Below are 24,437 nucleotides of genomic sequence, written 5' to 3'. Positions count from 1 at the left end.
AGCTGAAACTTTGCACAGATTCTTTTTTTTTTTTGTCCATAAACAGGTTAAGTTCGAAGATGGGCTATATCGGACCATATCATGATATAGCCCCCATATAGACCGATCGGCCGATTTAGGGTCTTAGGCCCGTAAAAGCCATAATTATTTTCGCCGAAATTTGGAACAGCGATTTGTGTTATATCCTTCAACATTATTCTTTGATTTGGCCCAGATCGGTTCAGATTTCGATATAGCTGCCATACAGACCGATCCTCCGATTTAGGGTCTTAGGCCCATAAAAGCCACACTTATTATCCGATTTTGCTGAAATTTGGGACAATGAGTTGTGTTAGGCCCTTCGACATCCTTCGTCAATTTGGCTCAGGTCGGTTCAGATTTGGATATAGCTGCCATATAGACAGATCTCTCGATTTAGGGTCATAGGCACATAAAATAATCGGATAATAAATGTGGATTTATTATCCGATTTTGCTGAAATTTGGGACAGTGAGTTAAGTTAGGCCCTTCGACTTCCTTCCTCCATTTGGCCCAGATCGGTCCAGATTTGTATATAGCTGCCATATAGACCGATCCGCCGACATAGGGTCTTAGGCCCCTAACAGCCATATTTATTATCCGATTTTGCAGAAATTTGGGAAAATGAGTTGTGTTGAGCCCTTCGACATCCTTCGTCAATTTGGCCCAGGTCGGTCCGGATTTGGATATAGCTGCCATATAGACAGATCCTCCGATTTAGGGTCTTAGGCCCATAAAAGCCACATTTATTATCCGATTTTGCTGAAATTTAAGACAGTGAGTTAAATTAAGTCCCTCAACATGCTTCTACAATTTAGCTCCAATCGGTCCAGATTTGGATATAGCTGACATATAGACCGATCCTCGACTTAGGGTCTTAGGCCCGTAAAAGCCCTATTTATTTTCCGATTTCGCCGAAATTTGGAACAGCGAATTGTGTTATGTCCTTCAACATTCTTTTTTTAATTTGGCCCAGATCGGTTCAGATTTGGATATAGCTGCCATATAGACCGATCCTCCGATTTATGGTCTTAGGACCATAAAAGCCACATTTATTATCCGATTTTGCTGAAATTTGGGACAGTGAGTTGTGTTAGGCCTGTCAACATCCTCCTTCAATTTGGCCCAGGTCGGTTCAGATTTGGATATAGCTGTCATATAGACCGATCCTCCGATTTAGGGTCTTAGGCCCATAAAAGCCATATTTATTATCCGATTTTGCTGAAATTTTAGACAGTGAGTTGTCTTAGGCCCGTCGACATCCTTCGCTAATTCGGCCCAGTTCGGTCCAGATTTGGATATAGCTGCCATATAGACCGATCTCTTGCTTTAAGGTTTTGGGGCCATAAATGACGCATTTATTGTCCGATTTTGCCGAAACTTGAGACAGTGAGTTGTGTTAGGCCCGTCGACAACCTTCGTCAATTTGGCTCAGATCGGTCCAGATTTGGATATAGCTGCCATATAGACCGATCTCTCGATTTAAGGGTTTGGGCCCATAAAAGGCGCATTTATTGTCCGATTTTGCCAAAATTTGGGACAGTGAGTTGCATTAGGCCCTTCGACATCCTTCATTAATTTGGCTCAGATCGGTCCAGATTTGGATATAGCTGCCATATAGACTGATCTCACGATTTAAGGTTTTGGGGCCATAAAAGGCGCATTTATTATCCAATTTTGCTGAAATTTGGGACAGTGACTTGCATTAGGCCGTTCGACATCCTTCATTAATTTGGCTCAGATCGGTCCAGATTTTAATATAGCTGCCATATAGACCGATCTCTCGATTTAAGGCTTTGGGCCATAATTGGCGCATTTATTGTCCGAGTTTGGCAAAATTTAGGACATCGAGTTGTGTTGGGCCCTTCGACATCCTTCTTCAATTTGGTTTAGATTTCTTCAGATCGATTTAGATTTGAATATATCTGCCATATACACCGATCGCTAGATTTAAAGTCTTGGCCCCATAAAAAGCGCATTTATAAACCGATTTCACTGAAATTTGACACAGTGACTTATGGTAGGCTTTTCGACTTCCGTGTCGTATATGGTTCAGATCGGTTTATTTTTAGATATAGCTACTAAAAAGACCAATATATTGTTATATACAATTGGTTTGGTCCAAATGGGAACATATTTCGATATTGGTTTACAAATATACCCGAGGTATTGGGTATCCAAAGTTGGGTCCGCCCGAATTTAATGCCTTTTTACTTGTGACTTGTTTAAATTGTATTCAAAAATTTTAAAAGAAATCCAAAGTTTTTGTAACGATTTTTGTCAATATAAATGTCCAAGAAATGGATTACATTATTTTAAATGGATTTTATCACAAGAAAACTTAAGCCTTTATTTCTGTAACAAAACAGAATTTTTTTATACATAAAGACTTCTTTAGAATTTTGGAAGTTTTGACAGGGTTAATTTTTTTTTTTAACAACGTTTATGCCTAAAGTAACTGTTTTTTTAACCCATAGCGCCACGGTGACCTTAAACAATAAACAAACCTCGAATATATCTCTGCTTGTTGCCTGTAACTAAAATAAGCCCATAAATACCTTTGATTGTTATCAAGAAACCCCATGGCCTTCGTTCAAAAACCAATCACAGAGCCACAGAGCACCTGAATTCAGCAAAAATGGCTATATCAACTGAATAAATTATGAAACCACGTACATCCAATTTTGAAAACTCCATGCATAAGCATTATCGATAACAAAAATAAAATAAAATGTAACAAAAATCAAAGATATATGCCGCACGATAACACAGCACAACACAACACATCTCTAAATATTCGTAAACCAAATTAAGATGCCACATGGCATAATAAAACATTTAGGTTAACCATTCGAATGGAACTACGCCAATTTTACACTCAATCAAATTCCAATACAAACACACCAACCAACCAACCAACCAAACACCCAGCCACCTAGTCACCTACTTTTTCCAATCATATATCAGCAAATAAACCAAAAACATTGCCTGCCCTTGACTCACAATTCTCAAGCCATCTCAAAGGAAACCCACACGCATTTCCTTTCAAGCGAAATGTCTCCCCTACCTAGAAAAAGTTAAGAGAAGGCAAACAAAAACGGACACTAAAGACATTTGAAAGTTAAAAAGACCTTAAGGGCTTTTATAGAAGTGTGATAGGAAAGTGTGTTAGTACACACACAGGTAGATATTCACACTTTTACACACACATACCAAAGCATTCATGAATAAAGAGCCTTGAGATAGAAACACCTACATGCATTCGCAGTCGAAGTAAGGATGCCAATAAAGTAATAGTAATATTTATGTGTGCCATAGATGTATGTCGGTGTGTAAGTGTAGAGTAATATTTATGAGTTTACACTTAAGTCTGTTTGTGTAGATGTGTTTGGTACCTGTTATAGCTTTTTCACATATACACATACTAATACTCGCCTCAAAGATGGTATCTGATTGTGTGTGAAGCTATAGGTGAGTGTATCAAAGTTAAACATGTTATGAAACTAATGATACGTATGAACTAGTTCTCAATTGGCTAAAGAAAACATTCTTGGTTAACAAAAAAATTGCCAATCTTTGACCTTTTAACTGTAAGTGTTTGAAACTTAAGGGAGATACTTTGTAAAGAAATACAGATTTCTTGTGACTATTTTTAAGAAATACAGAAAAAAGGGAAACGAAGGGAAGGTAAGTGATGTGAGACAAAAAACAAGTAAGAAGGCGTTAAGTTCGGCCGGGCCGAATCTTTTACACCCTCCACCATGGAGCGCATTTGTCGAGTTCTTTTCCCGGCATCTCTTCTTAGGCAACATAGGGATGAAAGAAAAGATTTGCTCTGCCATTAGAGCGATATCAAGATATGGTCCGGTTCGGACCACAATTAAATTACATGTTTAAGACCTGTGTAAAATGTCAGTCAATTCGAATAAGAATTGCACCCTTTGGGGGCTCAAGAAGTAAAATAGAGAGATCGATTTATATGGGAGCTGTATCAGGCTATAGACCGATTCAGACCATAATAAACACGTATGTTAATGGTCAAGAGAGGATCCGTCGTACAAAATTTTAGGCAAATCGGATAATAATTGCGCCCTCTAAAGGCTCAAGAAGTCAAGACCCTAGATAGGTTTAATGGCAGCTATATCAAAACATGGACCGATATGGCCCATTTACAATCCCTAATAATTGTGCAAAATTTCAAGCAGCTAGCTTTACTCTTTTGGAAGTTCGCGTGCTTTCTACAGACAGACGGACGGACGGTGGACGGACGGACGGTGGACGGACGGACGGTGGACGGACGGACGGTGGACGGACGGACGGTGGACGGACGGACGGTGGACGGACAGACGGTGGACGGACGGACGGTGGACGGACGGACGGTGGACGGACGGACGGTGGACGGACGGACGGTGGACGGACGGACGGTGGACGGACGGACGGTGTACGGACGGACGGTGGACGGACGGACGGTGGACGGACGGACGGTGGACGGACGGACGGTGGACGGACGGACGGTGGACGGACGGACGGTGGACGGACGGACGGTGGACGGACGGACGGTGGACGGACGGACGGTGGACGGACGGACGGTGGACGGACGGACGGTGGACGGACGGACGGTGGACGGACGGACGGTGGACGGACGGACGGACGGACGGTGGACGGACGGACGGTGGACGGACGGACGGTGGACGGACGGACGGTGGACGGACGGACGGTGGACGGACGGACGGTGGACGGACGGACGGTGGACGGACGGACGGTGGACGGACGGACGGTGGACGGACGGACGGTGGACGGACGGACGGTGGACGGACGGACGGTGGACGGACGGACGGTGGACGTACGGACGGTGGACGGACGGACGGTGGACGGAAAAAATTTTCATCGCTGGTTTTCCCCTCCTAATGCTGGCAACTTCTCTCGAAAGAGATGTCGCACTGTGGCACGGCGTTAGGACTCAGCTATAAAAAGAAGGCCCCCTATATTTGAGCTTAAAACTTGTATCGGACTTCACTCATTGATATGTGAGAAGTTTGCCCTAGTGGAATCATGGGCAGAATATGCATTTGCTGTAGAGCAGTTATCTCTAGCTAGAATCGTAGGTAACAAGAAGGCAGTAGATAAAAACGCGTTTAGTTCGGCAGAGCGAAATTTTGGATGCACACCATCGGGGATAATGTATAACCAGTCTAAATTATGCCAAAATCCAAACAAAAAAAAAAACGATTTATAGACCCAAGAAGTTTGTTTGAGAGTTGGATGGGTCAATATCAAATTCTAGTCTGATGGAGACCAAAATGTGGCGAAGCTTTTAATCGGGAGATTAAGGACCTCACTGAGGATGACACGATCCGCATCGTTTGGTGGCCGGGCCATAGCGGAGTAACTGGGAATGAGGAAGCAGACGATTACGCAATGAAGGCTGCCGTCAATAAAACTGGGTACTTGGACCCAATTTTATTCGTTTTCTGGTCTCCAATACCTTTCATTTTATACCCTTATTGTGCCCATCGAACCGCTTTCGGATACGGGAGGCGTTTTTAGGGTAAGGCGGAGGGTCCACCTCCACCCGATATCTAAAAATGATATAGCCTATGTTTCCTTCGAGACAAAAGTACACAACATATGAAAATTTTAAGAAAGTGGGTTCAGCCAAGTATCATATAGTAATAATGGGTCTAATGGAGTTTTTGAGGGGTGGCGTGACCCCATATATTTACTTCGATCTGATTTTATATACCTGATTCGAAATCTACTCCCGAATACCTTTCATTTGAGCGCTATATTGAAATGAACGTCCAATATGTCTGTACAGGAGAGTTTTGGTGTTGGGGCGGCCTGATTGGTACTTAGACTTAAATTTTAATACTATATTCTTATTCTACTCTCCAATACCTTTCATTTGATACCTATATTGTCCCGATCGGCTCACTTTTGATTTTCGGTTGTGTTTTTGGCATAAGGGGGAGGGTCCGTCCCCTTCCGATATCGAAAAATTATATAGCCTATGTTTTATTCCAGACCAATCTACACATTGAGCGAAAATTTCGAGAAAATCGGTACGGCCACTTTTCAGTCTATACGGAACAAACAAACCGAGTCCCATGTATCCGTGAATGGCTAATGTGCCCATTTTGGGCGTTTTTGTGGCGGTGGGGTGACGCCCTATACTTCCACATGAATTTGTATGCCAGATTTGTTATCTACTCCCGCATACTTTTCATTTGATATCCATATTGTTCTTATTGGTCCAATTTTGATTTTGAGTGGTGTTTTTGGGTTAACGGTGAAGGGTCAGCCTCCTTCCATTATAAATAAATTATAAAGCCTATTCCTACTTTCTTACCATATACGTGATCTACACCCGAATACCTTTCATTTGAGTCCCATATTGTCATGATCATGAAATAAACCTATTTTAAGGGGTTTTGGAACTGGGGCGACCCCCCAGGTACTGGGACCCAACTTTTATTATGAAATTCGCATTCTACTCTTGAATACCTTTCATTTGAATCTCATATTGTTCCGATCGGTCCACTTTTATTTTTGGGTAGTACCTTTGTGGTAAGGGGGAGGGTCCGCCCCCCTCTTGATGCCAAAAAATTATATAGCCTTGTTTCCTTCCAGATCAACCTACACACTCTGTGAAAATTTCTAGGTAATTGGTTCAGCCGGAATAAACAAACAAACCTACAAACAAGCACAAATTGATCTTTATACCCACCACCGAAGGATGGGGGTATTTTCATGTTGTTATTCCGTTTGCAACACATCGAATTATAAATTTCCGACCATATAAAGTATATATATTCTTGATCAGCGTAAAAATCGAAGTTGATCTAGACATGTCCGTCCATCTGTCTGTTGAAATCAAGCTACACTCATTAAAAATAGAGATATTAAGCTGAAACTATGCACAGATTTATTTTTTGTCCATAGGCACGTTAAGTTCGAAGATGGGCTATATCGGACTATATCTCCATATAACCCCAATATAGACCGATCCGCCGATTTAGGGTCTAAGGCACATAAAAGCCAAATTTATTACCCGATTTCGATGAAATTTGGGTCAGTGAGTAGTTTTAGGCCCTTTGACATCCTTCTTCAATTTGGCTCCGATCGGTTCAGATTTGGATATAGCTGCCATATAGACCGATACTCCGATTTAGGGTCTGAGGCCCATAAAAGCCACATTTATTATCCGATTTTGCTGAAATTTGGGACAGTGAGTTGTGTTAGACCCCTTGACATGCTTCGTCAATTTTGCCTAGATCGGTTCAGATTTGGTTATAGCTGATATATAGACCGATCCCCCGATTTAGGGTCTTAGGCCCATAATAGCCACATTTATTATCCGATTTTGCTGAAATTGGGGACAATGAGTTGTGTTAGGTCCTTCGACATTCTTCTTCAATTTGGTCTTGATCGGTTTAGATTTTGATATAGCTGCTGTATATACCGATCTCTCGATTTAAGGTTTTGGACCCATAAAAGCGCATTTGTTGTTTGATGTTGATGAAATTTGCGACAGAGAGTTAAGTTGAGCTCATCCACATATATCTGCAATTTGGTCTAGATCGATCCAGATTTGGATATAGCAGCCATATTGACCGATATCTCGATTTAAAGTCTATAAACCAATTTCACTGAAATTTGACACAGTGACTTATACCGGATTTAGCCGAAAGGTAGTTTACGTATATACCCGAGGTGGTGGGTATACTGTCTTCTTTAACAACGCCTTTTTACGTGTTTTTTTTTTTTTTTTTTTTTTTTTGAAAAATTCGCATAAGCTGTTCCTTTATTTTCTAAACCGATTTTCACAGATGCTGTATTTTGTTTTGAAATCCGATACTTCAGTCAAAAGTTATGGGGATTTGAAATCAAAAATTTAAAAGCATAAAATTTTGCATACTTATTGGCAAACACCTCAAAATTGACTATGTGGAGTTTCGCGTACATATCTCTATCAGTTCAATTGTTCTTGGCAGCATTGTGCAATGTGTCGTATAATTGATGCGAAATATAATTAATCGCACGTATACGTCACCCAGCATCCCAATATCAATGATGAATTTAACAAAAGAACAAATCTGATTTTCGGTATCCGGAGGAGCCAAAATTCGGGCACAGCTGACGAAACAACACCTTTAAGCAACATCTGGGGCTAATCACAAGAATACATGTACATGGAAAAAGTCACAATCAGACAGAAAAAAGTAAGAGAGGCGGACTGTCAGTCAGAAGAACAGCAAAAATGACAGACAGACGATCAGGAAAATGGACATCCAGGCAGACGATCACATAGACAAATGGATATATAGACAGACAGACGTACTGATGCATGCCATATGAATTCATGGATAGAAAGACGGAAAAATACAGACAGACATGCCGACAGATGAACAGACAGATGGGAAGATAGACAAACAGACAAAAATAAAACTATCTTAGATAGACAGACAAACTGAAAGCCAAACAAACAGACAAATAGACATACAAGCAGATAGGAAAACAGACGGCCAGACAAACCAACAGATAAACGACAAACGTAGAGCCTGATAGACAGACAGATAAGACCGAAGGGCGCGGCCAACTCAAATCATAATGTGATTCTTAATCCCATGGCAGCCGTTTCTATGTTCCGGATTGACCCGATTGAGTCCTTTATCGGCAAGCGCTAGCGCGTCAGTGTACAACACACTGCTACAACAACAATAAAGTGATTCTGATTTTGCCAAACATGGTCCTTCTGTATAAACTTAAAATTTCCTGCACCACATTGGTGGTGTAAAGTATAAAAGTGAACAATAATTTTTGTTTTTTTTTTTTTTAAGAAGTAATTTTTCGAAATTTCTAACTTACCAATAAAAAAATTTTGAAATTATTTGTTCGTCGTATTCCCACTTCAGTTGAAGCCATAACCTACAATAAACAAGAATTAAAAGTATTTCAAGACACGAACGTCACTATTTTTAAAAATTCGATGTTTAAAGCCTTTTCCATTCATTGTATTGGAAAATTTTACCCTCACTCAAAATGAGATCTCTGTTTTATGAAAACAAAATAGAAAATAGTTAATACTGGTCCACTAAACAACAACAAAAATAAAAAATCTTTGTTTGCAAACTTAAAACCTACAAAATATTTGAATATTTTTTTATTATATTCGTTTCACCCTAATACACAAATATATATGGCTCTACACATGCCATCAAGCAAATAAATGACATTAAGTTAACCGGCATAGAATATTGGGAAAGGAACGTGCACAAAATTTATGATGTGATAGGAATTTGCAAAATATAAAACTGTGACATTGTATGCAACTACCCGAGATATGATGGAAGCCAAACGGCAGACAAGGACAATGAAACTTTGTTCATAGTGACACTGTACCTTGTTAGAGACGACTGTCTCCAACAACATCATAACTACGTGGCAAACGAAATTCAGCAAAGTTGGAACATTTTTTTTATAGAAAACTCTGTGGATGTTTGAATGGAGGTGAATTTGAAATATTAGAGCAAACAGTTGCTCAGAACAAAGAGAATAGAAAATAAATACTGGAGTAATACTCCCGTGAGGCCCATGAACAGCATCGTTAGCTAAATCATCATGAACATCATCATCAGGAGAATTGATGATGAGCATGAAAACTCTTTTTTTTACAGTTTTTGATTTAATTTTTCCCACCCCCAAAAACAGACACGAAAATGATGACTCGGGATTGACAAACCCCCGCTGCCAAACAAATACAATCACTAGTCGTCTAGTCTAAACGAACGGCATATGTGAAGAGGTCAATGGTTGGGGTGTTGAGTAGTTCATTGGGGTCAGCTTAAATTGGCCTTCCCAATGGGTGTGAAAGCCATTCATCATAAACTTTGCCCTCTCAACCCCTGCAACAAACATAAAAATTGGTTATCTTTTCCCGACATGGAACTTTCATGCCATCATTCCAGTTGTTTTTCATTTAGGAGGCCAATGTCAACGTAGAACATTTTGAAATAATGGTATTATTTCGTGTTAAAATCTTTACGAGAACATGAAACATTTCAGAGCGAGAATCGCCAAATCGGAAACAGAGTTGCCATAATAGAGTTTCTTTGAACATCACCATATGTTAAAGTTTTGAATATAGCTGTGTATAGACCCATGCCCCGAAAAAACGTCATTAAGGCCTTAATTTTCGAGAGGAGAGTCTCAGTCAGGTGGCACTGGCTCTTAATTAAATACTGAGTGCCAATGATACTCGAGATGACAAGCCGAGTTATTGGAGCATTTAAATAACCAATGGCCAACATCAGCGTCTGTTCCCAGGTTAGGGGCGGCTGGCGGCGAGCGTCGGATCTTGGAGCAAGCTGCTCGCTACAACGAGGAATACGTGTCCAATCCCACAAACCCCATGCGGTTGGGGCGCTGGGCCAGTAACCCGCCCCCGGAAAACTATGAGAACTATTATGAGAAACAATGGAGTAGAAAAAACGGACCCCTCCAACGTTGACGACTCACGCAAACGAAAAAAGGACCATGATTTGCGGATCTGCACGTGGAATGTCCGCACTCTTTATAAAGAAGGTGCAGTATACGCGCTGCCGGATGTATTAGAGAAGTACAAGGCAGTTATAACCGCCTTACAGGAAGTGCGATGGACTGGGAATGGCGTCACTACAACACCAAAGGGTGACAGACTATAGTACAGCTGCCATAAAACGAAGCATGAATTTGGCTGTGGATTTGTGGTTAGTTGGAGACTGAAACATCTTGTTTACAGCTTTACCCCGAGAGGCTAGCCACAGTCCGCATGAAAGCTAAATTCTTCAACATCAGCCTTATTTGTGCCCATGCCCCTACGGAAGACAAAGACGAGCAGACCAAGGATATTTTCTACGAGCGCCTAGAGAGAGAATATGACCGCTGCCCCACCCATGATATTAAAATCGTTCTGGGAGATTTTAATGCAAAAATAGGAAAGGAAGACATTTTTGGTCCAACAGTCGGAAAGTTTAGCCTCCACGAGATAACGTCCAGTAATGGGTTGAGGCTGATAGATTTCGCCGCGGCAAAAAACATGGTAGTTAGTAGCTCCAGATTTCAATATAAAAATATCCACAAAGCCACATGGCTGTCTCCCGATCAAAACACGAGAAACCAAATTGATCACGTTGTGATAGATGGATGTCATTCATCCAGCGGAAGGCACTCATATACCATCGATCCGTGGAGCGAATATAGATTCGGATCATTACCTTGTTGCAGCAAAGGTTCGCACCCGTTTGAACATGGCGAGGAAAGTACGATCTGACACTGCACGGAAGCTGGACATTGAAAAGCTGCAAACACAACAGATGGCAGCGGCATGCTCCACTCGACTGAACCAACTGCTTGATGAAAGCAGTGGCAAACTATGGCCCACTCCATGGAAAATGCCGCGAAATCCGTACTTGGGTACCGGAAGCCTCCTCCAAAAAACCCATGGTACGACCAACAGTGTCAAGATGCTACTGAAGCCAAGAACTCGGCATATACAGCAACCCTGCAATCAGTAGCAATGCGCCAGTTGAAGGAGAGGTATTGGGAGAATAGGAGAGAGGAGAAACGTCTATTCCGCAGAAAGAAAAAGGAAATGGAAAGACGTAAGTGTGAGCGAATTGAGATGTACAGGAGTCAGAATGAAGTCCGGAAATTCTACCAAAGAATCAAATATCAAACCGATGGCTTTGGTGCAGGCACAACCTCCTGCAAAGACAAAGAAGGAAATCTGGTAACTGACACAGATAACATGCTGAGGGTATGGAAAGAACATTTTACCCAACTGCTAGTGTCCGACGTTGGCGGCGAAGAGGATACCGCAGAACCAACCCCTGATGATGGTATGGAATGTTAACCTCCTAGTCAGAATGAGGTCCAAGTAGCAGTAACCCGACTAAAGAACAACAAGGCAGCAGGAGCCGACGGGTTACCCGCTGAACTATATAAGACCGGAGGCTACACGCTGATAAGGCGTATGCATCAGCTTATCTGCGCAATCTGGCTAGAGGAGCGCATACCCGATGATTGGAACCTCAGCATTCTATGTCCCGTACACAAGAAAGGAGACAAGACGGAATGTGCCAACTATAGGAGAATAAGTCTCCTCCCCATCGCATACAAGATACTCTCGAGCGTACTGTGTGAAAGATTAAAACCTAAAGTCAATGAGATAATTGGGCCCTAGACCAGATATTCACACTGCGCCAAATCCTGGAAAAGACCCGAGAAGGACAAATCAACACCTACCATCTCTTTGTTGACAACAAAGCCGCCTACGATACTCTTTTAGTTTCAAAGTTATTTCAAGCCATGTCTGAATTTGGTATCCCGGCAAAATTAATAAGACTCTGCAGGATGACACTTGCTGATACGCGTTCCTTAGTAAGAATAGAAAAGAATCTCTCCGAACCATTCAATACCAAACGAGGTTTCAGACAAGGAGACAGCCTATCGTGTGATCTCTTTAATATCCTGCTGGAGAAGATTATACGAGATGCAGAAGTGAATAGATATGGCACACTAATCACAAGAGAGCACATGCTACTCGCCTATGCCGACGATATCAATATCATAGGTCGGTCACCGGAAGTATTAACTGCAGCCTTTGAAAGAATCGAAAGAGAGTCAGTGAAAATAGGTCTGGCAGTAAATGGAGATAAGACGAAATGGATGGTATCAACTCCCAAAAAGCCTTGCGCAACCGAGCAGATAAATAAAATGGAAAGAGATGGGAACCACAACTTTGAGATGGTCAGTAACTTTATCTACCTCGGCACCGCCGTAACCGAAACGAATGATACCAGTTTTGAGATTAAGCGAAGAATAATACTGGCAAACAGATGCTACTTCGGACTAAGTAAGGAGTTTAGAAACAAGGCCACCTCTCGACAGACTACACTTTACAAGACACTGATACTACCCGTGCTGTTATATGGTTCTGAAGTAAGGGTACTTGTGAAAGCTGATGATGATGAGTGCTTGGAGTATTTGAGAGAAAGATTCTTTGTAAAATATAGGGAAGACCAAAAGCCCGATGGAAAGATCAAGTTGTGGGAGACATCTCGAAACTTGGTGTCAGAGATTTTAGAATGAGCGCAGAAGATCGAGGCGCTTGGAACGCTATTCTACGTTCGGCTAGTGGAAGAAATATTCTCTCATAGCCAATTAAAGTAAAGTAAGTAAGTGAGTAAAACCTTAAGTTTTCATCTGATTTGGAAAAAAATTCGATTTGCTTGGGTGTATTCCGGAATAAGTTGAAAACCAACTGGCCAAAATTCGGAAGGCTACTCAGAAGAAGACTTGGGCAAGAAAATTTGGATTGTCCAACACAGAAGACATTGACGAAAATGTCAACAGGATTACGTCTGCACTGGTGGGGTCCTTCAAAGACAGTTGTCCTCTTCGAGAAAGGAAATCAGCCCAAGAAAAACCCTGGATGACCGGGGAGATTCGCAATATTGGGAAAGAGGTCCGCAGACTTTTTAACAGAGCACGTCGTAAAAAGGAGGAAGTTTACTGGGATGTGTACTACACAAGGCTCAAGGAATAAAAAAAGATAACCAGAGCGGCAAAAGGTGCCTCCTGGAAGCTTTTCTGCGAACAGGTCAATAGAGTTAATGTTGCCGGCTAGATGAAAAAGTTTCTCTCAAAAACCCATGTCCAAACTGAAACTTTAGTAGAAGACATGGGAGTGAGAACAAAGACAATGGAGGACATGCTACTCAGAAGAAGACTACGGCGAGATAATTTACAATAGATGGTCCAAGCATTGAAGACATTGATGAAAATGTCAACTGGATTACGACTACACTGGTATGGTCCTTCGAAGATAGTTATCCTCTTCGAAAAAGGAAATCAGCCCAAGAAAAACCCTGGATTACCGGGGTGATTCGCAATATTGGGAAAGAGGTCCGCAGACTTTTTAACAGAGCACGTCGTAAAAAGGCGGCTCAAAGAATACAATAAGATTACCAGAGCGGCAAAAGGTGCCTCCGGGAAGCTTTTGTGCCACCCGGTCGATAGCGTTAATGATGCCGGCAAGAAGAAAAAGTTTCTCTCAAAAACCCTTGTCCAAACTGAAACTTTAGGAGACGAAATGGGGAATAGGAGCTGATACAAGGGAGGACATGTTGAGGCTTTTGATGAAAACTCATTTTCCAAAGCACACGAAGGGACTCACGGAGACTCCGGAATCTTGGAATAATGACGTTGATCGAAGGTTTATAAAAACGGAATTTATGGTGAAGGGAGCCTTGAAGAGCTTCAAACCATTTAAGTCACCCGCAACCGATGGAATATTTCCGGCGTTACTACAGAAAGAGGCAGACTAGCTGGCGCCTCGTCTGGCCAAAATTTTCACAGCGGGCCTAGGACTTTCATACACTCCGAAAGCCTGGCAAGAGGCAAGGGTGGTGTTTATACCCAAGCCCGGCAGGGCAAGTTATGCAACACCAAAGGCCTACAGACCCATAAGCCTTACATCCTTTCTACTTAAAAACCATGGAACGTATTTTGGACACCATGACAAAGAGTATGACATCCAGCGAACTGCTCAAATACAAGCAACATGCCTAAGTCAAGGGAAGGTCGGTGGAGACTGCCCTGTACGAGGTTGTGCATAAAATAGAAGAATCCTTCGATGCCAAAACTTACTCTCTGGAGGTATGCATTGATCTTGAGGGGGCTTTTGACAAAGTGCGAACCGACACACTGATCCAGTCCTTAGAACAGTACCGGGTGGACCCGGTCCTTAGAGGCTGGATAAACCATATGCTAAGAAACGGGGGGATAAATGGTGTGTCGCCTGGCATAAATATAAGCGAGAAAGTGGCATAGGCCACGCCACAGGGGGGCATTTTATGGCCACTACTATGGGTGACCACCATAAATTACCTATTACGGATGCTGACTGAGGAGGGATTTGAACCCGTCTGTTACGCAGTTATAATATTGGGTTTCCCGAAAAGTAATTGCGGATTTTTTAAAAGAAAGTAAATGCATTTTTAATAAAACTTAGAATGAACTTTAATCAAATATACTTTTTTTACACTTTTTTTTTCTAAAGCAAGGTAAAAGTAACAGCTGATAACTGACAGAAGAAAGAATGCAATTACCGAGTCACAAGCTGTGAAAAAATTTGTCAACGCCGACTATATGAAAAATCCGCAATTACTTTTTGGGCAACCCAATACTTCTAAGGGGTAAGTATTCGAACGAGCTATGCAGAAGGGCCGAAAGGGTTTTGCATATGGCATATGACTGGGCTAGACCCAGAGGTCTCAATGTTAACCCAGAGAAGACTGAAATATGCATATTTACGAGGAAGACGAAGGTGGCCCAATTTAATGCACCACGTTTCCTCAATAAGACGATTTCGATATCTGACAAGGTCAAATACTTAGGTGTGATCTTGGACAGGAAATTGAATTGGAATTCAGGAGCGTATTGAGAAGGCTCACAGATGTTGGGTACTATGTAGACGGGCCGTAGACTCGAAATGGGGCCTGAATTCGAGAATAGTCCAATGGCTCTACAGGAGCATGATTGGACCAATACTTACTAACGCCTCAGCAGTTTGGTGGACTGCTATGCAGAAAAAGTGCAATATAAGGACCTTACAACATGTTCAGAGAACATGTAGTCTTGCATAGGCGGAGCAATGGGGACCATTTTCACTAGAGCACTGAAGACTATTCTGGATATCCCACCCATTGACATACAAATTAAGTGTGAGGCAGCCTCTGCGGCTATGAGGATGGGAGCAGCTCATACCATCGCGGTATAAACGAGGCGAGGTGATAGGAAACCTGGAAGGAAGAGGTTTCCGATCGCATAACTGAGATGAACCTTAAAGTCGAGTGCGAGGCACTGCTGCCAGGGGCACACTCTTGGATTGACGGAACCCTAGTATTGCTATCTGGTAGATCATCTTACGTGGATGAATCAAAGGTAGAGGACAGAGTGGAACTGGGGGTTTACATGGAAACCCAGGGCCTGAGATCTGTTTTGGACTGCCTGACCATAATACGGTGCTGCCGGCAGAGATGCGGGCGATCACGAAAGGCGTTAATCTCCTTCATACACTGCAAGACTGTTCGTGACCTTACCGTTCTGGTTGTTATTGCCCTTATGGTAATTTTACTGTCGGTAAAGATGTTCACACTCGACATCCTCGACGTGGTACTAACGCGAGGACTTCGAGTGTGAACATATTTACCGACAGTAAAATTGCCATAAGGACAATAACAACCAGGACGGCAAGGTCACGAACAGTCTTGCAGTGTAAGAAGGAGATTAACGCCTTCTCTGAGGATAGCAAAATCCGCATCGTTTGAGTGCGGGGCCATAACGGAGTAAAGAAAATGAAAGGGCAGACGATTTGGCTGTGAAGGCCAGAGGACTGCCTTGGTTAACCCGAAGCCTTTCGGGTCGACGTAGACCGAGTTAAGGAAGTGGGCGACGAATGCGCATGCAAACGGTCGCTAGGACGGCGAAAATCCTATGGGGGGATCCGGATCGTGAAAAGACAAGGCTATTACTGAAAGGAAGTAGGAAGGAGGTCAGTATAGGTATTGGTATTATAACAGGACACATAGGACTACGAGCTCACTTATGTAAAATCAGTGCGACAAATTATATCATGTGTAGGTTATGCGGGGAAGAATGAGACGTTGGAGCATTTCCTTTGTCATTGCCCGGCTTTCGCCTCCAACAGATACCGGCATTTGGGGGAGACACAAAACAAGACATGAACCAACTTAGGGGAGTGGTATTGAAAGCAATTAAGGATGTTGTAAGTAGCACGGAATTCCTAACTTAAAATTTTCTTTTTAGAGGTTACTTTATGGCTTTTGGAGCGCACAACAAGCCGATTACTGGCTTAGGTGTATGTCCATAGTGGCATGGGGCGGATTAATATCTGCACTCTCTTTTCAACCCAACCTAACCGTGTGGGTATTCAAAGTTAATGAATTTTTACAGTTTTTTTTTTTTAATTATGATTTTAAGTAGCACTCAACATTTTCTGTTTTTGGCAACTTTGTTCCACACCAGCATCGAATACAAAAAAATAGTGAATTTTTTTTTTGGTGGGGGTTTGCATGACCATGCTAAGAACTTTCCATTTCATGCCACATAAAACATGGAGTACATTTGCAGTGACATATAAATGTCCATGTGTCCAGTATGCCCCAGAGGGGATTTGTTTTTTCGGTGCGAGTGTTTTATGAATGACTGCTGGCAGGCCAACGAAGAAACAAAAAAATAAGCAAAACAACAACGAATTGTTTTTGATCTTGGCCCATTTGTACGTGATTGAAATAATCAAATTTGTGATTGTTGGCCAAAATTTACTGCATAAGAAACATTTTCCATTTCCACACAGTGGCCATTCTAGACAACAACAAAAGTTGTCAAAAAAGAAGAGAGCCCCCCTCCACTAAAGGGCAGATGGCGGAGTGTAAGAAAATTATTTGCCTTAGACTTCCGCATTTTGGGGCCATTTAAATGAGCTTTTGTTTGTCCCCAGCCTATTGCCTTCGGTGTCTTGGGAAACCTCCAACCATCCATATATGAATGGAAAATTCTTTTATGCTATTTCATATTCTGCACAGCTCAGATCAAACTCAAATGAGCAAAAAACAAAAAGAAGTCACACAAAAATATGACCAAAAAAGATTTGAACAAAAAAATTTCGTTTCGATTTACATTCGGAGAATTTTGCTAGTGCAGCACAATTTTCCATTCTTTTTTGGATTTTTTCCCATGTCGTTGTAGAGTGTGAAATTCGTTTAAGTTGTACTTTTTTTCTCTTGGCACCAGCATGCATACCAATTAGGCCAAGTTCTGTAGTCAACCAAAAAGCCTTCAAATGGCTGTAGAGAGTGAAAGAGAGAGTGAGTTTTTTTGGTGGGCTAGGTCAAGACCACAAAGTTGTTATGCTGCTCCATAAGGAAGTTTAAAATGAAACCAAGCAGTAGCTTATTTGAATGGAGATAATGAAATTTTTCTAAATCCCAACAATTTTGGAGAAACTTTAATGAACTCAAATGGGTATTTGCATAGAAATTCGATTTGGATTTAAACTAGCCAGGAAAGATAAATTTAGAGAGAAGTCGATTATGCTACAGCAACGAGTTTTCATACCCACCACCGAAGGAGGGGGGTATATTCATTTTGTCATTCCGTTTGCAACACATCGAAATATCCATTCCCGACCCCATAAAGTATATATATTCTTGATCAGCGTTAAAATCTAAGACGATATAGCTATGTCCGTCCGTCTGTCTGTTGAAATCACGCTACAGTCTTTACATAGAGATATTGAGCTGAAACTTTGCACAGATTCTCTTTTTGTCTATAAGCAGGTTAAGTTCGAAGATGAGCTATATGGGACTATTTCTTGATATAGCCCCCATATAGACCGATCCGCCGATTTAGGGTTTTAGGCCCATAAAAGCCACATTTATTATCCGATTTTGCTGAAATTTAGGAGAGTGAGTGGTGTTGGGCCCTTCGACATCCTTCGTCAATATGGCTTAGATCGGTCCAAATTTGGATATAGCTGGCATATAGACCGATCCGACCAATCAGGGTCTTAGACACATCCTATTATAATTTGGCCCAGATCGATCAAGATTTGCATATAGCTGCCATATGGACCGATCTCTCGATTTAAGGTTTTTGGCCCACAAAAGGCGCATTTATTGTCTAATGTCGCCAAATGTTGTGACAGTGAGTTAAGTTAAGCCCTTTGACATACTTCTGAAATATGGCACAGATCGATTCAGATTTGGATATAGCTGCCATATAGACCGATCTCTCGATTTAAGGTTTTAGGCCCATAAAAGGCGCATTTATTGTTCGATGCCGTCGAAATTTGGGACAGTTAGTAAAGTTAAGCCCCACGACATATTTCTGCAATATGCCACAGATCGGTCCAGATTTGGATATAGCTGCCATATAGACCGATCCGCCGATTTAGGGCCTTAGGTGCATAAAACCACCGTGAGTTGTGTTGGGCCCTTCGACATCCTTCGTTAATTTGGCACAGATCGGTCCAGATTTGCATATAGCTGCCATACAGACCGATCCGCCCAATTAGGGTCTTAGACCCATAAAAGCCATATTAGTGAGTTGTGTAAGGCTCTTTGGCATTCTTCTTCAATTTGGCCCAGATCTGTGCAAATTTGGATATAGCTGCCATATAGACCGATCTCTCGATTTAAGGTTGTGGGCCCATATAAAGCGTATTTATTGTCCAATGTCGCCGAAATTTTGGGACAGTGAGTTGTGTTGGGCTTTTTGGCATTATTCTTCAATTTGGCTCAATCGGTCCAGATTTGGATGTAGCTGCTATATAGACCGATCTCTCGATTTAAGGTTTTGGGCCATAAAACTCGCATTTATGGTCCACTGTCGCCGAAATTTGGGACAGTGAGTTGTGTTTGGCCCTTCAACATTCTTCTTCAATTTGGCTCAAATCGGTCCAGATTTGGATATAGTTGCTATATAGACCTTTCTCTCGAATTAAGGTTTTGGGCCATAAAAGGCGCATTTATTGTCCGATGAAATTTGGAACAGTGAGTTATGTTAGGCTCTCCGACATTTTTCTGCAACTTGGCCCAAATCGGTCCAGATTTGGATATAGCTGCCATATGGACCGATTTCTCGATTTAAAGTCCCCATAAAAGGCTCATTTATTGGGTTGCCCAAAAAGTAATTGCGGATTTTTCATATAGTCGGCGTTGACAAATGTTTTCACAGCTTGTGACTCTGTAATTGCATTCTTTCTTCTGTCAGTTATCAGCTGTTACTTTTAGCTTGCTTTAGAAAAAAGTGTAAAAAAAGTGTATTTGATTAAATTTCATTCTAAGTTTTATTAAAAATGCATTTACTTTCTTTTAAAAAATCCGCAATTACTTTATCAACAACCCAATATAATCCGATTTCATTGAAATTTGACACAGTGACTTACGTTAGGCTCTTCGACATCCGTATCGTATCCAAATCGGAACATACAATATTTCGATATGGCTGCTACGGGGTATAAGGTATGCATTTTTCACCGGATTTTAACGAAAGTTGGTTTACATATATAGCCGAAGTTTTGGGTATCCAAAGTTCGGCCCGGCCGAACTTAACGCCTTTTTAATTGTTTGATAATGTATTGAGTAAAAAGAGTTGCGCGCGGCAAAGAACATGGTAGTAAGCAGCACCAGATTCCAACATTGACAGATTCACACTACCACATGGCTGTCCCTCGATCAAAACACGATAAATCAAATAGATCATGTTGAGATAATGGAAGGCATTCAACCAGCGTTGTATATGTACGATCGATCCTACGGCCGAACATCGATTTGGATCATTATCTTGTTGCAGCAAAGGTGCTCACTTGTGTTAGTGTAGCGAGGAATGCACGATCTGACAGTGCACGGAATACGAACATTGGAAATTTGCAAATACAACAGGTCAACGGGTTGTTTCACTCTGCTGATCCAATTGCTTGAAGAAAGCACTCGCTTTCCTGATAGTATAGCAGCGTAATGGCAAACCAATGCCCACTCCATGGAAAGAGACCTCAGTACTTGGTTACCAAAAGCCTCCCCCAAGGAACCCATTGTACGACCAAGAGTGCTACTAAAAAAGCTACAGAAGCCAAAAATGCGGCAAACGGGGCAACATTACAGTCAGTATCAACGTGCCAGGCGAAGGAAAGGTAACGAGAGAAAAGTTAAGAGGAGAAACGTCTCTTCCGCAATAAAAGGAAGGAAATAGAAAGACGTGAGTATAAACGAATCGAGATATTCAGTAGACAGAATGAAGTCCGAAAATTGTACCAAACAATCAACAAGCAAAAGAGTGCTAAATTCGGCCAGGACGAAGCATGGGAAACCAACCAAGGATTCTGCTAAAAATGTATACAAAATCAATTTAGTTGAAGAGCATAATTTTATTCTACATATCAAACTTCTGTCAAATCAGCAAAATCACATAATAAATGAGATCTTTGGAAGCTCAAGAATATAAGTGGAGAGATCGGTTTACATGGGAGTTATATCAGGTTATAAACCTTTTTGAACCATACTCCAATTTTCTTTATTTTACATACATATAAAAACTCTTTGAAAACTCCAACGAATAAATGAACAGGCAACAGTGTGCGTGGTGTGCCCCCTGGCGACACTTGTTAGAAAAAATTTAACATGACTGAACACCTTACAAATGTCACAGGATTTGTAAGGGGATAACCACAGCTAAAAAAAATGTTTTTCTGATATTCACTCGAGGATTACACAGCCGTACGGTGTCATAGGCGGACATGCATATGTCTGAGCCACGGTGGCCTCCGTTTCATAGATGTTTTTGTTATCTATGAAAAATTGATTAAAAATGAGGAAAGCGTTGTGCAAAATTTTGGCAAGATTGGTCAATACACTCGCTTGCAGTGGCTCTTGGAGTGAAAATCAGGCGATTTACATATATGACAGCTAAATCTAAATATGAACCGATTTCTATTAAATTCACCAATAATGTCGAGAGTTATAAGAAAATACTTCATGCCAAATTTCGAGAGAATCGGTTAACAAATGACCATTTTATTTCAATTTTGCTGCAAATCGGACGAACATATATATGGGAGCTATATCTTAATCTGAACCGATTTCAAAAATACTTCCAAGATATTGTGGTAATCGTCGAGGAAGGCGTTGTATAAAATTTTGGCAAGATTGGTCGATAAATGCGCTTGCAATGGCTCTTGAAATGAAAATATAAAAGAATATCTAAATCTGAACCGATTTCTATGAAATTCACCAGTAATGTCGAAAGTCATAAAAAAAACTTTCATTCCTAATTTCAAGAGAATCGGTTAAAAAATGAGCACTTTATTGCAAAATTTCTCAAAATCAGACGAACATATATATGGTAGCTATATCCAAATCTGAACCGATTTCAAGCAAACTTCTCAGATATTGTGGTAGTCATCGAAGAAGACGTTGTACAAAATTTTGCAAGATTGGTCGATAAATGCGCTTGCAATGGTGTGTGTCTAGGAGTGAAAATCGGGCTATATATATATGGCAGCTATATATAAATCTGAACTGATTTCTATGAAATTCACCAGTAATGTCGAAAGTCATAAAAAAAAACTTTCATTTCTAATTTCAAGAGAATCGGAGCACTTTATTGCAATATTTCTCAAAATTTGACGAACATATATATGGGAGCTATATCTAAATCTGAACCGATTTCTGTGAAATTCACCAAAAATGTCGAGAGTCATAAAAAAATCCTTCTTGCCAAATTTCGAGAGAATCGGTTTAGAAATGACCATTTTATTGCATTATTTCTGCAAATTGGACGAACACATATATATATATCCAAATCTGAACCGATTTCAAGCAAACTTTCCAGATATTGTGGTAGTCGTCGAGGAAGGCGTTGTACAAAATTTTGGCAAGATTGGTCGATAAATGCGCTTGCAATGGCATTAGGAGTGAAAATCGGGCGATTTACATATATGACAGCTATATCTAAATCTGAACCGATTTCTATGAAATTCACCAGAAATATCGATAGTCGTAAAAAAATCCTTCGTGCTAAATTTCGAGAGAATCGGTTAACAAATGACCTTTTTATTGCATAATTACTGTAAATCGGACGAACATATATATGGGAGCTATATCCAAATCTGATCCGATTTTTTCCAATTTCAATAGACTTTGTCTCTGGGCCAAAAAAGATGTCTGTACCAAATTTGAAGACGATTGGAAGAAAATTACGACCTGTAGTTTGTACACAAATTAACATGGACAGACGAACAGACAGACGGACAGACAGAGAGACAGACAGACAGACGGACATAGCAACATCGAATCAGAAAATTATTCTGAGTCGATTGGCTTACTTATCAATGGGTCTATCTCTCTTCCTTTTGGGTGTTACAACCAAATGCACTTAAAATACCCTGTACCTCAGTAGTGGGGTAGGGTATTAACATTCCTCCCGTTACACCTTTTTTATGGAATTATGTCAAAATCTTATAACATAGAGCCTTAAATTTTTTAAATAAAAATAAAAAAAAAATACCAATAACATTTAATTGAAATCCCGATAAGGTGTGACTTAAGACCAACGATATCTATGCATCAAATTATGATGTTGTTTCTGATTGTTTCTTCTATTCCATTCAAACCAAAAACGGACACCATTTGTTATGTCAACTGTCTGTCGTCTTTTGTATCAGGACAACAAGAGACTTTGGTGGCACAAAAGAATGGGGTGTGTACCACCCAGTAATGACAGGTGATGGAAAGAAACGCTTCCATTTGATTTACAATGGTAATCTGCTTGTTTCCTTCATGGTTTTGCCCCTGTGTGGTGGTAAGCAAATATCATGGACAGCGATTGAATGGGACGCTTAGGAAGATATACTAAGAATGCTATGCCAAGGATATACAGCAGGATGATTGAGATGGCTAAGAAATTTCCTTTTCAATTCACCATATCATCGAGACAATAATAGCAATGATAAATTGTTGGGACCATAACTTATCTTCTCACTTTACCGACTAACTGCAAAACATTATTTTCATCAATGCCTTGTTTTACCTCAACTTCGCCCACCCTCTACCAGGAAAAGTGTTTTGTTAAAATCATAGCAAAATTATTTATGATTTGTTTTGAGGATATTGGCCAAGGAGCAGGAACTGAGGGGCAAAAAAAGTACTATTCAAAATATAAAGGAAACAAGTAAAAGCGTCCTGAGTTCGGCCGGGCCGAATCTTTGGAACCTACCACCATGGATTGTGCCAAAAAATGTATACAATATAAATTTTGTTATAGGGCATAATTTTACTCTATATACCAAACTTCTGTCAAACCAGCAAAAATTAAAGCTTCTAGAAATCGAACATGGATGATTGAAAGACCGTTTACATGGGAGCCATCTCAGGTTATAGACTGATTTTAGTCATATTTGAAACAGTTATTGGAAGTCGTAACAGAACATTGCATTCAAAATTTCAGCATAATTGGGCAAAAATTGCTGCCTATAAGGACTCAAGAAGTCAAATCGGGAGATCGGGTTAAATTGTAGCTATATCAGGTTACAGACCGATTTGGACGGTACTTGACACAGTTTGTGGAAGTCATAACATAACACTACGTGCTCAATTTCATTCAAATCTTACAAAAATTGCGGCTTCCAGGGGCTCAAGAAGTCAAATCGGGAGATCGGTTTATATGAGAGCCATATCTAATTCTGAACCGATATGGCCCATTTGCAATTCCCAACGACTCACATCGATATTTAGTATCTGTGCCAAATTTCAAACGGCTAGATTTACGCGTTCGACCTCTATCGTGATTTCGACAGA

General features: G+C 40.9%; 1 protein-coding gene across 1 annotated transcript in view; it reads right to left on the bottom strand.

Moving 5' to 3' along the window:
• The window catches only part of LOC106089729 (acetylcholine receptor subunit alpha-like), a 601,341-nt gene that overhangs the window by 437,216 nt on the left and 139,688 nt on the right, over positions 1-24,437 (bottom strand). The gene's annotated exons all lie outside the window — the stretch shown is intronic.

The sequence above is a fragment of the Stomoxys calcitrans genome, chromosome 4 (assembly GCF_963082655.1).
Source record: "Stomoxys calcitrans chromosome 4, idStoCalc2.1, whole genome shotgun sequence".
NCBI lineage: Eukaryota > Metazoa > Arthropoda > Insecta > Diptera > Muscidae > Stomoxys > Stomoxys calcitrans.
The sequence above is the reverse complement of the archived record's forward strand: the minus strand, read 5'-3'. Positions and strand labels throughout refer to the sequence as shown.